The sequence below is a fragment of the Schistocerca gregaria genome, chromosome 1, assembly GCF_023897955.1.
Source record: "Schistocerca gregaria isolate iqSchGreg1 chromosome 1, iqSchGreg1.2, whole genome shotgun sequence".
NCBI classification, from domain to species: domain Eukaryota; kingdom Metazoa; phylum Arthropoda; class Insecta; order Orthoptera; family Acrididae; genus Schistocerca; species Schistocerca gregaria.
In genome coordinates, this window is record NC_064920.1 from 469,411,486 (window position 1) to 469,423,523 (window position 12,038).

At 39.2% G+C, this 12,038-nt stretch overlaps 1 protein-coding gene across 6 annotated transcripts in view; it reads right to left on the reverse strand.

Moving 5' to 3' along the window:
• Positions 1–12,038, reverse strand: part of LOC126353000 (uncharacterized) — a 238,498-nt gene that overhangs the window by 115,875 nt on the left and 110,585 nt on the right. The gene's annotated exons all lie outside the window — the stretch shown is intronic.

Below are 12,038 nucleotides of genomic sequence, written 5' to 3' on the forward strand. Positions count from 1 at the left end.
AAATTAAAACAGTGGCTGGGATCAATCCCAGGACCCTTGGATTAGTAGTCAGTTGCACTAACTGGATCAGTGGCAGTATTTTGTCTTTGAGATGTAACTGATGCAGTGAACCATCCAACACTGAGACAAACCTTACCTTGGATATCTATGCAAATGTGATCAAAGATATTACTTTTTTTGGCAACCTGTTTGTAGTAAGAAGGCACAGTCAAAGAACAATAATTGTTAAATAATTAATGTATAAACACTACAGTATTTGATTTTGAGAGGTTGGCAGAAACAGGCAAACTGTTTGTGAAAATTTCCAGACAACATAAGATGAAAATGTTGAACAGCGAGAAAATAACATACATGGCGAAAACAAACTTTGACCTAATACTGATGAAAGAAGAATCAGTGAAATAAAAAAGTGGTGAAATTGCATATACTGAGGTTTGCTAGAGAAGAATATGTTAATTTTATGTACTTTACTCAAATCTGTAAGCTAAATTTTGCCTCAAGCTCAACTAGTATGGAAAGATAATTGTACTAACAGATTTGTAAAAATAGAAATTTTGCATGGGGATATCAGAATATTGAACATAAGATAGTCATGTAGAATACAATTAGCTAGACAAATGTAAAAGGAAAAGTCATTTAACTGCCATTTTATGTTATTCAAAGAGTTTGCACAATATTGTGTAAATTTTTTTTAGAGATGGTACAAGGTGGTGCAGAATAGTTAATGTTGAGTTAACGACAGCACATGAGACTCCAGGAGGGTTCACATTCTGTGTGGGTTACATGCTTGACAACCAATGTATCACTGGTCTTTACAGTCATTTTCTGTGCTGCATAAATTCTTCAACTACAGTCAAACACTATCTTCTTTACCCATTACCAACTCCAACAAACATTAGATCTGATGATTAATATATGTACTGCTAATGACGTTTTTCCAATGTTCTCCTTGACAGTATGCAGTTGTTCATTAGTCTCCAATGCAATACAATTTTGTTCACAGGATAGGCTACAACCCTGTCTCACTCCATTTTCAATCACTGTGTCCTTCTACTCTTATCATTGCCATCTGTTTTCTGTACAAATTGTAATCAGCCTTTCACTCCCTGTATTGTACACCCAACCACCTTCAGAACTTTAAAGAGAGTATTCCAGTCAACATTGTCAAAAGCTTTTGCTAAGTCTACAAATGCTAAAAATGTAGGTTTGCCTTTCCTTAATCTATCTTCTAAGATAAGTCGTAGGGTCAGTATTGCCTCACGTGTTCCAACATTTCTACGGAATCCAAACTGATTTTCCCTGAGGTCGGCTTCTACCAGTGTTTCCCTTCATCTGTAAGGAGTTCATGTTAGTACACTCCTGGAAATTGAAATAAGAACACCGTGAATTCATTGTCCCAGGAAGGGGAAACTTTATTGACACATTCCTGGGGTCAGATACATCACATGATCACACTGACAGAACCACACGCACATAGACACAGGCAACAGAGCATGCACAATGTCGGCACTAGTACAGTGTATATCCACCTTTCGCAGCAATGCGGGCTGCTATTCTCCCATGGAGACGATCGTAGAGATGCTGGATGTAGTCCTGTGGAATGGCTTGCCATGCCATTTCCACCTGGCGCCTCAGTTGGACCAGCGTTCGTGCTGGACGTGCAGACCGCGTGAGACGACGCTTCATCCAGTCCCAAACATGCTCAATGGGGGACAGATCCGGAGATCTTGCTGGCCAGGGTAGTTGACTTACACCTTCTAGAGCACGTTGGGTGGCACAGGATACACGCGGACGTGCATTGTCCTGTTGGAACAGCAAGTTCCCTCGCCGGTCTAGGAATGGTAGAACGATGGGTTCGATGACAGTTTGGATGTACCGTGCACTATTCAGTGTCCCCTCGACGATCACCAGAGGTGTACGGCTAGTGTAGGAGATCGATCCCCACACCATGATGCCGGGTGTTGGCCCTGTGTGCCTCGGTCGTATGCAGTCCTGATTGTGGCGCTCACCTGCACGGCGCCAAACACGCATACGACCATCATTGGCACCAAGGCAGAAGCGACTCTCATCGCTGAAGACGACACGTCTCCATTCGTCCCTCCATTCACGCCTGGCGCGACACCACTGGAGGCATGCTGCACGATGTTGGGGCGTAAGCGGAAGACGGCCTAACGGTGTGCGGGACCGTAGCAAATCTTCATGGAGACGGTTGCGAATGGTCCTCGCCAATACCCCAGGAGCAACAGTGTCCCTAATTTGCTGGGAAGTGGCGGTGCGGTCCCCTACTGCACTGTGTAGGATCCTACGGTCTTGGCGTGCATCCGTGCGTCGCTGCGGTCCGCTCCCAGGTCGACGGGCACGTGTACCTTCCGCCGACCACTGGTGACAACATCCTTGTACTGTGGAGACCTCACGCCCCACGTGTTGAGCAATTCGGCGGTACGTCCACCCGGCCTCCTGCATGCCCACTATACGCCCTCGCTCAAAGTCCGTCAACTGCACATACGGTTCACGTCCACGCTGTCGCGGCATTCTACCAGTGTTAAAGACTGCGATGGAGCTCCGTATGCCACGGCAAACTGGCTGACACTGACGGCGGCGGTGCACAAATGCTGCGCAGCTAGCGCCATTCGAAGGCCAACACCGCGGTTCCTGGTGTGTCCGCTGTGCCGTGCGTGTGATCATTGCTTGTACAGCCCTCTCGCAGTGTCCGGAGCAAGTATGGTGGGTCTGACACACCGGTGTCAATGTGTTCTTTTTTCCATTTCCAGGAGTGTATTTTGCAGCCATGACTTATTAAACTGATAGCTTGGTAATTTTCACACCTGTCGACATCTGCTCTCTTTGGGATTGGAATTATTATATTCTTCCTGAAATCTGAAGGTATTTCACCTGTCCCATACATCTTGCTCACCAGATGGTAGAGTTTTGCCATGGTTCGCTCTCACAAGGGTCTCAGTAGTTCTACTGGAATATAGTCTAGTCCTGGGGCCTTGTTTTGACTTAGGTCTTTCAGTGCTCTGTCAAATTCTTCACGAAGTATCGTATCTCACATTTCATCATCATCTACATCCTCATCCATTTCCATAATATCGCCCTTGTACAGATGCTCCATATACTCCTTTCACGTTTCTGCTTTCCCTTTTTTGCTTAGGACTGGTTTTCCATCTGCGCTCTTGATATTCATACAGATGGTTCTCTTTTCTCCAAAGGTCTCTCTAATTTTCCTGTGGGCAGTATCTATCTTAAGCCTAGTGACCTAAGGATATATACCTCTACATGCCTACATTTGTCCTCCAGCCATCCTTTGCTTAGCCATTTTGCACTTCCTATCAATCTCATTTTTGAGATGTATTTATTCCTTTTTGCCTGCTTCATTTAGTGCATTTTTTTTTTATTTTCTGCATTTTTTATTTTCTCCTTTCGTCTCTCAACTTCAATGTCTCTTCTATTAGCCGAGGATTTCTATTAGCCTTCGTCTTTTTACCTACTTGAAACTCTGCTGCTGTCACTATTTCATCTCCCAAAGCTACACATTCTTCTTCTACTGTATTTCTTTCCCCTGTATTTGTGAAACTTTCCCAATCCTCTCTCTGAAACTCTCTGCAACCTCTGGTTTAGTCAGTTTATCCAGGTCCCATCTCCTTAAATTCCCACCTTTTTGCAGTTTCTTCAGTTTTAGTGTACACCAACCAATAGATTGTGGTCAGAGTCCACATCTGCCCTGGAAAATGTCTTACAGTTTAAAACCTGGTTCCTAAATTTCAGTCTTACTATTATATAATCTATCTGATATCTTCCAGTGTCTACAGGCCTCTTCCACGTATACAGCCTTGTTTTGTGATTCTTAAACCAAGTGTTAGCTATGACTAAGTTATTCTCTATGTAAAATTCTACCATTCACGCCCCCCCCCCCCCCCCACCCCGTCTGATTCCAGTCCCTCATGACTATTAAATTTTCATCTCCTTTAATTATCTGAATACTTTCTTTAATTGCCTCATATATTTCTTCAATCTCTTCATCATCTGCAGAACAAGTTGGCATATAAACTTGTACTACTGTGGTTGGTGTGTCTATCTTGGATACAATAATGCATTCACTATGCTGTTGGTAGTAGCTTATCCATGCTCCTATTTTTTATTCATTACTAAACCTATTCCTGCATTACCCCTATTTGATTTTGTATTTATAACACTGTATTCCCCTGACCGGAAGTCTTGTTCCTCCTGCCACCGAACGTCACTAATTCCCACTATATCTTACTTTAACCAATCCATTTCCCTTTTTGAAATTTTCTACCCTATCTGCCCAATTAAGGGATCTGACATTCCATGCTCTGATCCATAGAATGGCAGGTTTCTTTCTCCTGATAATGACGTCCTCCTGAGTAGTCCCTGAATGAGGGACTATTTTACCTCAGGAATATTTTACCCAAGAGGATGCCATCATCAAATAACCATAGTGTAAAGCTGCATGCCCTTGGGAAAAATTATGGCTGTAGTTTCCCCTTGCTTTCAGCTGTTCGCAGTACCAGCATAGCAAGGCCATTTTGATTAATGTTACAAGACCAGACCAGTCAATCATCCAGACTGTTGCCCCTGTAACAACTGGAAAGGCTGCTGCCTCTCTTCAGGAACAACACCTTTGTCTGGTCTCTCAAGAGATACCCCTCCATTGTGGTTGCATTTTCAGTACGGCTATGTGTTATCGCTGAGGCATGCAAGCCTCCCCACCAACGGTAAGGTCCATGGTTCATGGGTTAAAAATACAAAATCAAACAGGTATAATCCAGGAGTCAGTCTAATATTGAATAATAAAATAGGAATGCGGGTAAGCTACTAGGAATGACATGGTGAAAGGATTATTGCAGCCAATATAGATATGAAACCAACTCCCACCACCGTAGTTAGGTTCATATGGCAACTAGTTCTGCAGGTAAGCAAGATATTGAAAGAATGAATGATGAGATAGAGAACATTATTCCGATAATCAAGGGAGATGAAAATTTAATTGTAATGGGCAATTGGACTCAATAGTAGCAAAATGAAGAGAAGGAAGAATAGCAAGAGAATATGGACTGGAGGAAAGGAACGAAATAGGAAGCCAAATTTTGCATAGAGCAGATGCAACTTGTATTTAAATGCTCTGAGATGGAGGTATCCTAAAATAAATTTCTCAATAGTAGATTCCAGAATTTAAATAATCAAAATGCATTTTGATAGTTCCCCACACAGATTTCACTAATGACAGTCAATATCGAATAATGTTTCTCAAAACAGGTAGTAACTAGTCTTAAAGCTGCAACTCCAAATGCCAGTTATTTTCATGTAGCAGAGGTTTGAGGGTGTGGCTCCTATTGTGGACCTCCTCAAAGCTCAGTTGCTACAACCTCTGGCCGCACATGATTTTTGTATTCCTCTGCTTACAACAAAAAGAAATTAACTGGCTGAACATTTGCTACCAAACCTCTGTCTCTGTATTTCTGTATTATATTTTGATACTTCATTAATCAATCTTTAATATTTTGGTATCGTTGAAGGTAGTATTTTTGGTTCTGCCATTGGCAGTACTGACTAGTGTAGGAAAGGCAAGCTAGGTTTGGAAACATCTCACTACAATGCAGTAGCATAAGTGGCACCACCTCGTGAGAATTTCATGAATGATTAGAGGAAATAAGTGTGCAAAAATGTCTTGTTATCTTTAGTTACTAAGAATTTCCTAACTTGTTAACATTGTTAACAGTGTTCGCAGCATAAAACAAGTTATCAATTTTTTTGTGAGTGCATAGTGCCTAAGTACTTGTTAGTTTTATTTTCTCATGAAGAACTGTAGCATGCCCCAAGTCTGAAAACATCACAATATGCAATTTATTAGACAAATATTTGGAATGTGTGATAAAGGAGAAATTGTTTCACCCAGATCCAATCTAAACACCAATCAAGAATGAAAACAGTGCAAATCCAGGCAAGACTATATCCAGATCCTTAGCTGAGTGATGTATGATAGCATGTTTAGCCACCAACATAATTCTCCGACATTGAAGCACAACAAAACATACTAAAAATTACCTTTCGGAATGATCTTTAATATGTGTATCACTTAAAATGCATATTTTCATAATACATTAGTTTAAATATGAAAACCAACAAATACAGAATGTGAGCTTTGTAAACACGTAAATCAATGTGGTATTGTTCAATTTGCTTCTGTGAGCTACTCATGGAACATCACAGTTTTGTCACAGACACAGAGTATAATTTAACCATTGGTAACACTCTTTTTAAGAACCAGGAAAGAAGGTTGTACATGTGGAAGAGACCTCATAATACAGGAATGATTGAGATTGTTTTTCTATTGGTAAGACAGAGATTTCAAAAGCATATTTCAAATTATAGGCATTTTAATGGCAAATGTGGATTCTCCTCATAATTTATTGTTTGTGAACTGCAGATTAAAACTCAAGAGCTTTTGAAAAAGTAGGAAATTTGGGAGGCAATGTGATGGAAATGAAGAGGAAGATGAGATGGGAGATATGATACTGTGAAAAGAATTGGACAGAGCACTGAAGATCCAAAGTCAAAACAAGGCCCTCCTGGAGAACATGATATTCCCTCAGAATCACTGGAATACTTGGGAGAGACAACCATGGCGAAACTATTCCGCTCAGTGTGCAATATATGAGACAGGCAAAATATATTCAGACTTCAAAAGAATGTAATGATTCAAATTCCAATGAAGACACATGCTGAAAGGTGTGAATACTACTGAACCACAAGTTTAATAAGTTGTAGTTGCAAAATATTTACCCAAATTACCTACATATGAATGGAAAAACTGGTAGAAGCCAAAGTAGATCAGTTTGGGTTCCGCCGAAATGTGGGAACACAAGTAACACCACTGACCCTACAACATTTCTTAGAAGATAGGGTAGTGGAAGGTAACATTACATTAGAGAAGCTTTTGACAATCTGGAGGTAGCAGGGATTAAATACAGCGAGTGAAAGGTTATTTACAACTTGTACAGAAAACACTGCATTTATAATAGTCAAAGGGCATGGAAAGGAAGCAGTAATACAGAAGAGAGTAGACAAGATTCTGGCCTATCACTGCTGTTGTTCAATCTGAACCAGGGGCGCAGGCTTATAAAAAAATATTGGGGGGGGGGGGGCGTCATACTGGCGGGTCTTGCCTCGGGAAATTTCCTAAATTTTAGATGAAGAATAGTGATCTTTAAAGTTTTTTAATCATTTTAGAGTCATATGATCAACATTAGAACCCTGAAAACTGGACTCTCGATAACTCAACACTCTGGGAAACTCGACAAGCCTGACACATTTTTTGGCTTTGAAAAAGGAAACAATACATAAACACGCACAGTATTTTCGTAAAAAGCTAATTTAATTTACAGTAATAACCGTGCTTATAGACTATTACAGAGCAGTGAATATATAGCTCTGAAAAACTGAAATTATATTTAAACAAATCCTAAACTATCGTTAAAAGAATGAAACATAAAATATTGCTGTCGCACAGTAATAGCACATCGATTAATATGTGAAATAGCTAATTTAAGCTTACTCCTGAATAAGGCTCAGGGTTCATTACATAAAAACATTATCTTAAAGTTAATGCTCTACTATAATTAATAAAGTTAATACAGTATGCCTAACACTTTCAGTCAAAAAATATGTAAACAGCAGGTTTTAATTGGGTCTTACACCCCAAAAATATTTAAGTATTTGAAAATATCTAATACAGTAATATAGAAATACAGTACTAAACTAGTACTAATATTTCAAAACTGAAAATATAATTCTCTATTTTATAAAGATTTTTAATATTGCTCTAAATGCCATTATTAGGGCTAGAGTGTTTTTAGAAAGCTGCAAATGTCGACCGTCTGACTGGATTACTGAATATGAAGTTGTTGATGACTGGTTGGATATCCAACTCATCCAAAACATCTTGGTGGGCATGAAGAACAGCCAAGTTCTTCAATCGCTTCTGTCCCATTATTGAACGGAGATATGACTTCTAAGGGCACTGAATGACTGTTCTGCTGTTGCTGTCATGATTGGAACTACTTGGAGAAGCTTAATGCACTTCACTACTTCACATAACATTTCTCCAACTGCAGGCTCTTGTGTAATGTAATTTCTTACATCACACATGTTTTTTAAACTCAGTTGTTCTTTTATTAGTGATGTTGGCTAACATATTCAAGTGTAAGTGCAGTCTCTCATGTGTAGGTCATTTTTGAAAAACTCAGTTGATTTTTCCAGATTTGTTTCACCCCTGTTTACTAAAAGCAAGCACTCTTGTTCAACTGCAGTGACGTGTTTGGGTCCAGTTGAAGCAAACCGCTCAGTAATGCAAGATTGCACTGTTTCATGAACCTCAATGCAAATAGCTTTGTATTATTCCTTTGGGGTTTTAAAAGTGTGCAGTGAGCTGGCTTCATTGTTTTCATACTTCTTTCGTGTACTTCGATTCCGAGGAAGCAAAGGATCATCAACTTGTGAAGGTTTTTCTTTTAAACACAATTCCCAAACATGTTCAAAACTACTACGCCTTCCATTAAATATACAAATCAAGCCCTCATATTTTTTCCAGATCAGCAACACTTAGATGAGGGTATTTAATTTTTTCATTGACATCCTCTACTGGGTTCAATGCATGTAAATAAAGAAGTAAAAAGAAATACGTCTTGAATTGTAACATTGACTCAAGGGTTTTGTCCTCTGCAGAAAATGTTTCAAAAAACTCTAGAAATTCTTCAAAGTTTTTCAATATTCCCAAGATACTAGAAGCTCGCATAGCCCATCGGGTCGGGTAAAGCGGTTGTACACCAGTTTGGTCGTTGGTGCTGTCACAGAAAATGCTTCTGAAAAGTCCCATCCTTTTGTTGGATTCCCTTACAGTGTTAATTAAATCCTTGGCTAAAGTCATAATATCCCTCATAGATGTAAGATGGTGGAGAGTGTCTACAACTGCCAAGTTTTAACTGTGAGCAATGCAGTGCACATAACATGCTTTTAGTTGTGTATCCAAAACTAACTTTTTGGTCCTTTGAACTTACCTCTCACATTTGAGGCACCATCATAGCACTGCCCTCTTCAGTTATCCATTGACAAATCAAGATGAGCAAAAACGTCTTTTAAAATACTAAACAGAGTTTGTGATTCAGTGTTGGGGGTCTCGTATAAGCCAATAAAGACCATGTTGATGATTGAGAAATCATCGACAGTATGAATACAAAATGACACTTGTTCGTGAATTGAAGAATCACTTGTTTCGTCAACCATAATAGAAAAATTTTCAGTCTTCTTGATTGAAGTCAATACCTTTCTCAACACAGACTTTCCTAGTAGATCAATTATCTCATTTTGTATATCATGGGACATCCACTTATACCCCGAACACCCTCACCAATCTTTAAACTCAGGGATGTCATTCTTTCAGAGTTCCAACAACTGAAAAAAAATTGAGTTTACTTCTTCGTGCCCTCTAACTGGTAGCCCTTGTCGACATAGAAACTGCACGGAAGTAAAAATTGTCCCAAGAGCTACATAGTCTTTCTTCATATCACTATCTAACTGTTCATTCAATTGGGAGGCCACACATATTTTCATGAAGATGGAATTTTTCCAAAGCCTTTTTCCAGTTAGAAAACCCAATGAAAGTAAATGCATCTTCTTTTTTTGAAGACAATTGTAATAGATTTTTAGCATCTACCTCTTTGCAGGTTTTGGAAAAAACTTTTTCAGTAGATGCTTCATATTCTAGCCATGTATATTTGATCAACCAATACTTCTGAAATGACCTTCCCTTACTGGATTGTCCAGGTTGCAGCTGTGAACAGTTCTCGCCTGAAGACGACGAAGCAATTGACGACACAATAATTGTTGGAGGTTGACTTGCAGTTTCATCAACTTCCAAGCACGCCTTTTTGGTAACAAATTTATCCATTGCAAACTTAATTCACAGTACACTAAGAGACTAAAGTAAGCAAATAAAATATAGTCATATAAAATAGTCCACTAGATACCGAAGTTGGAACACTAAACATATCTGCAGCATGCACTGCACGAAACTATCCACACCGAATGACTGCAACAGCAGGGTGGGCTTTATATGGCCATGGCATCATAATGTCTCGAAGCATCAACGCAACGTGAGGTGGAGGGTTCCAAGCACTTCTGCTCCAGTCACGTGGCCGCAGTGCTGGCCTGCCGGCACCAGACTTTACCCAAAGGTTTCTGCACCGGGGCAAATAGTAAGTGTGCCCGCACCGTAACACTATCATGATTCACACCACTCGTTTTCAGTTAACCTGCTTACTACCAAAATAATTATTTGTTTTAACTCATTACTGAATGTATTTTAAAAGGTAATTATTGTCAAACAAGGAAAATACAAAATTCCAACATAATTTTGTGATTTTACAAAGCATAATACAATTGAATTTTTGACGGGGCTTGGGCCCCCTCGGTCCTTGTGGAGTCAGCGACAGTGATCTGAACACTGAGCAAACAATAAAGGACACCAAGAAGAAATTCTGAAAGGAAATTAAATGTCAGGGAGGAGAAATAAAATTTTTGTAGCTTGCCAATGATTCTGTAATTCTGTCAGAGACAGCAGAATACTTGCAAGAGCAGCTGAATGCAATGGATAGTGCCTTGAAAAGACGTTATAACACAAACAGCAACAAAAGTAAAATGAAGGTAGCGGAATGTAATCTAATAAAATCAAGTGATGGTGAGAGAATTAGATTAGGAAATGAGACCCTGAAAGTAGAAGGTAAGTTTTGATATTTTGGTAGCAAAATAGCTGCCAATGGTTGAAGTAGAAACTATATAATAGAAAGACTGGCTACAGCAAGGAAAGTGTTTCTGACAAAAGGAGGTTGTGAACATCAAATATAAATTTAACTGTCTAGGAAGTCTTTTTCTGAAAGTGTTTTTCTAGAGTATAGCTTTGTACAAAAGTGAAACAATGACAATAAGTAGTTTAGACAAGAAGAAAACAGAAGCTTTTGAAATGTGGTGATACAGGATAATGCTGAAGATTAGATGGGTAGAGAGAATATTTAATTAGGAACGGCCAAACTGAATTGGGCAAAAAAGAAATTTATGGCACAATATGACTAAAAGAAGGTATCAGTTGATAGGGCGCATCCTAAGTCAACAAGGAATCATCAATTTGGTAATGGAGGGAAGCATGGGGTATAAGAATTGCAGAGGGAAATCAAGGCATGAATGTGGGCTGTAGTAGTTAAAATGGATGTAGACTGCAGTAGATATTTGGAGATGAAGAGGCTTGCACAGGACAGAGTAACGTGGCAACCTGCATCCAACCAGTCTTTGGACTGAAAGACATACAAGAGAACAACTGATAAATGATGGTCTTTTATATTTTGCACTAATGGAAAATTATAGCAATATTTAAGCCAATCCAACGCATCCCAATTATATACTAGGGTGTTTATTTATCGATTGGAAACCCAATCTAATACTAATACCAGATATTAAATGTTGTAGATTACTCAAAAAACGTTCTTGATGTGGAGATAGAACAAGGATCAAGAATCAAAAGAGTAGCATTGGGAAGGAAGATAAGAAAGTCAAACAATATCATAAACAATTAAATTTGTAATTTTGTTTTTTCTTATTTTTCATTTGTCCATTTGCATATTTCGGCAGCACAATTGACGAGTCAACAAACAACACAAAAAGCGCCTGTTACAAATGAAGACCCTTGCTGATTCAGTTTGGTTAGTATCTAAACTAATTTCACATTCAAATGTTCATTAATTAACATGGTATCAGTTACATCTGAACGCTTCTAGAATCCTAAGCATAAATGTACACATGGAATTCTGGGGGAAAGGAGGTATTAAATTGCTAATAGTGCAGTTAGAAGTAAATGAACTGATACTGACACAAAATTAACATACACCCACAACTGTAAACTACATTGAAGAGCATGGCAGAGAGCCATTCCCATGGAACCGTGTATTAGGGTTTCTCTCCATTCC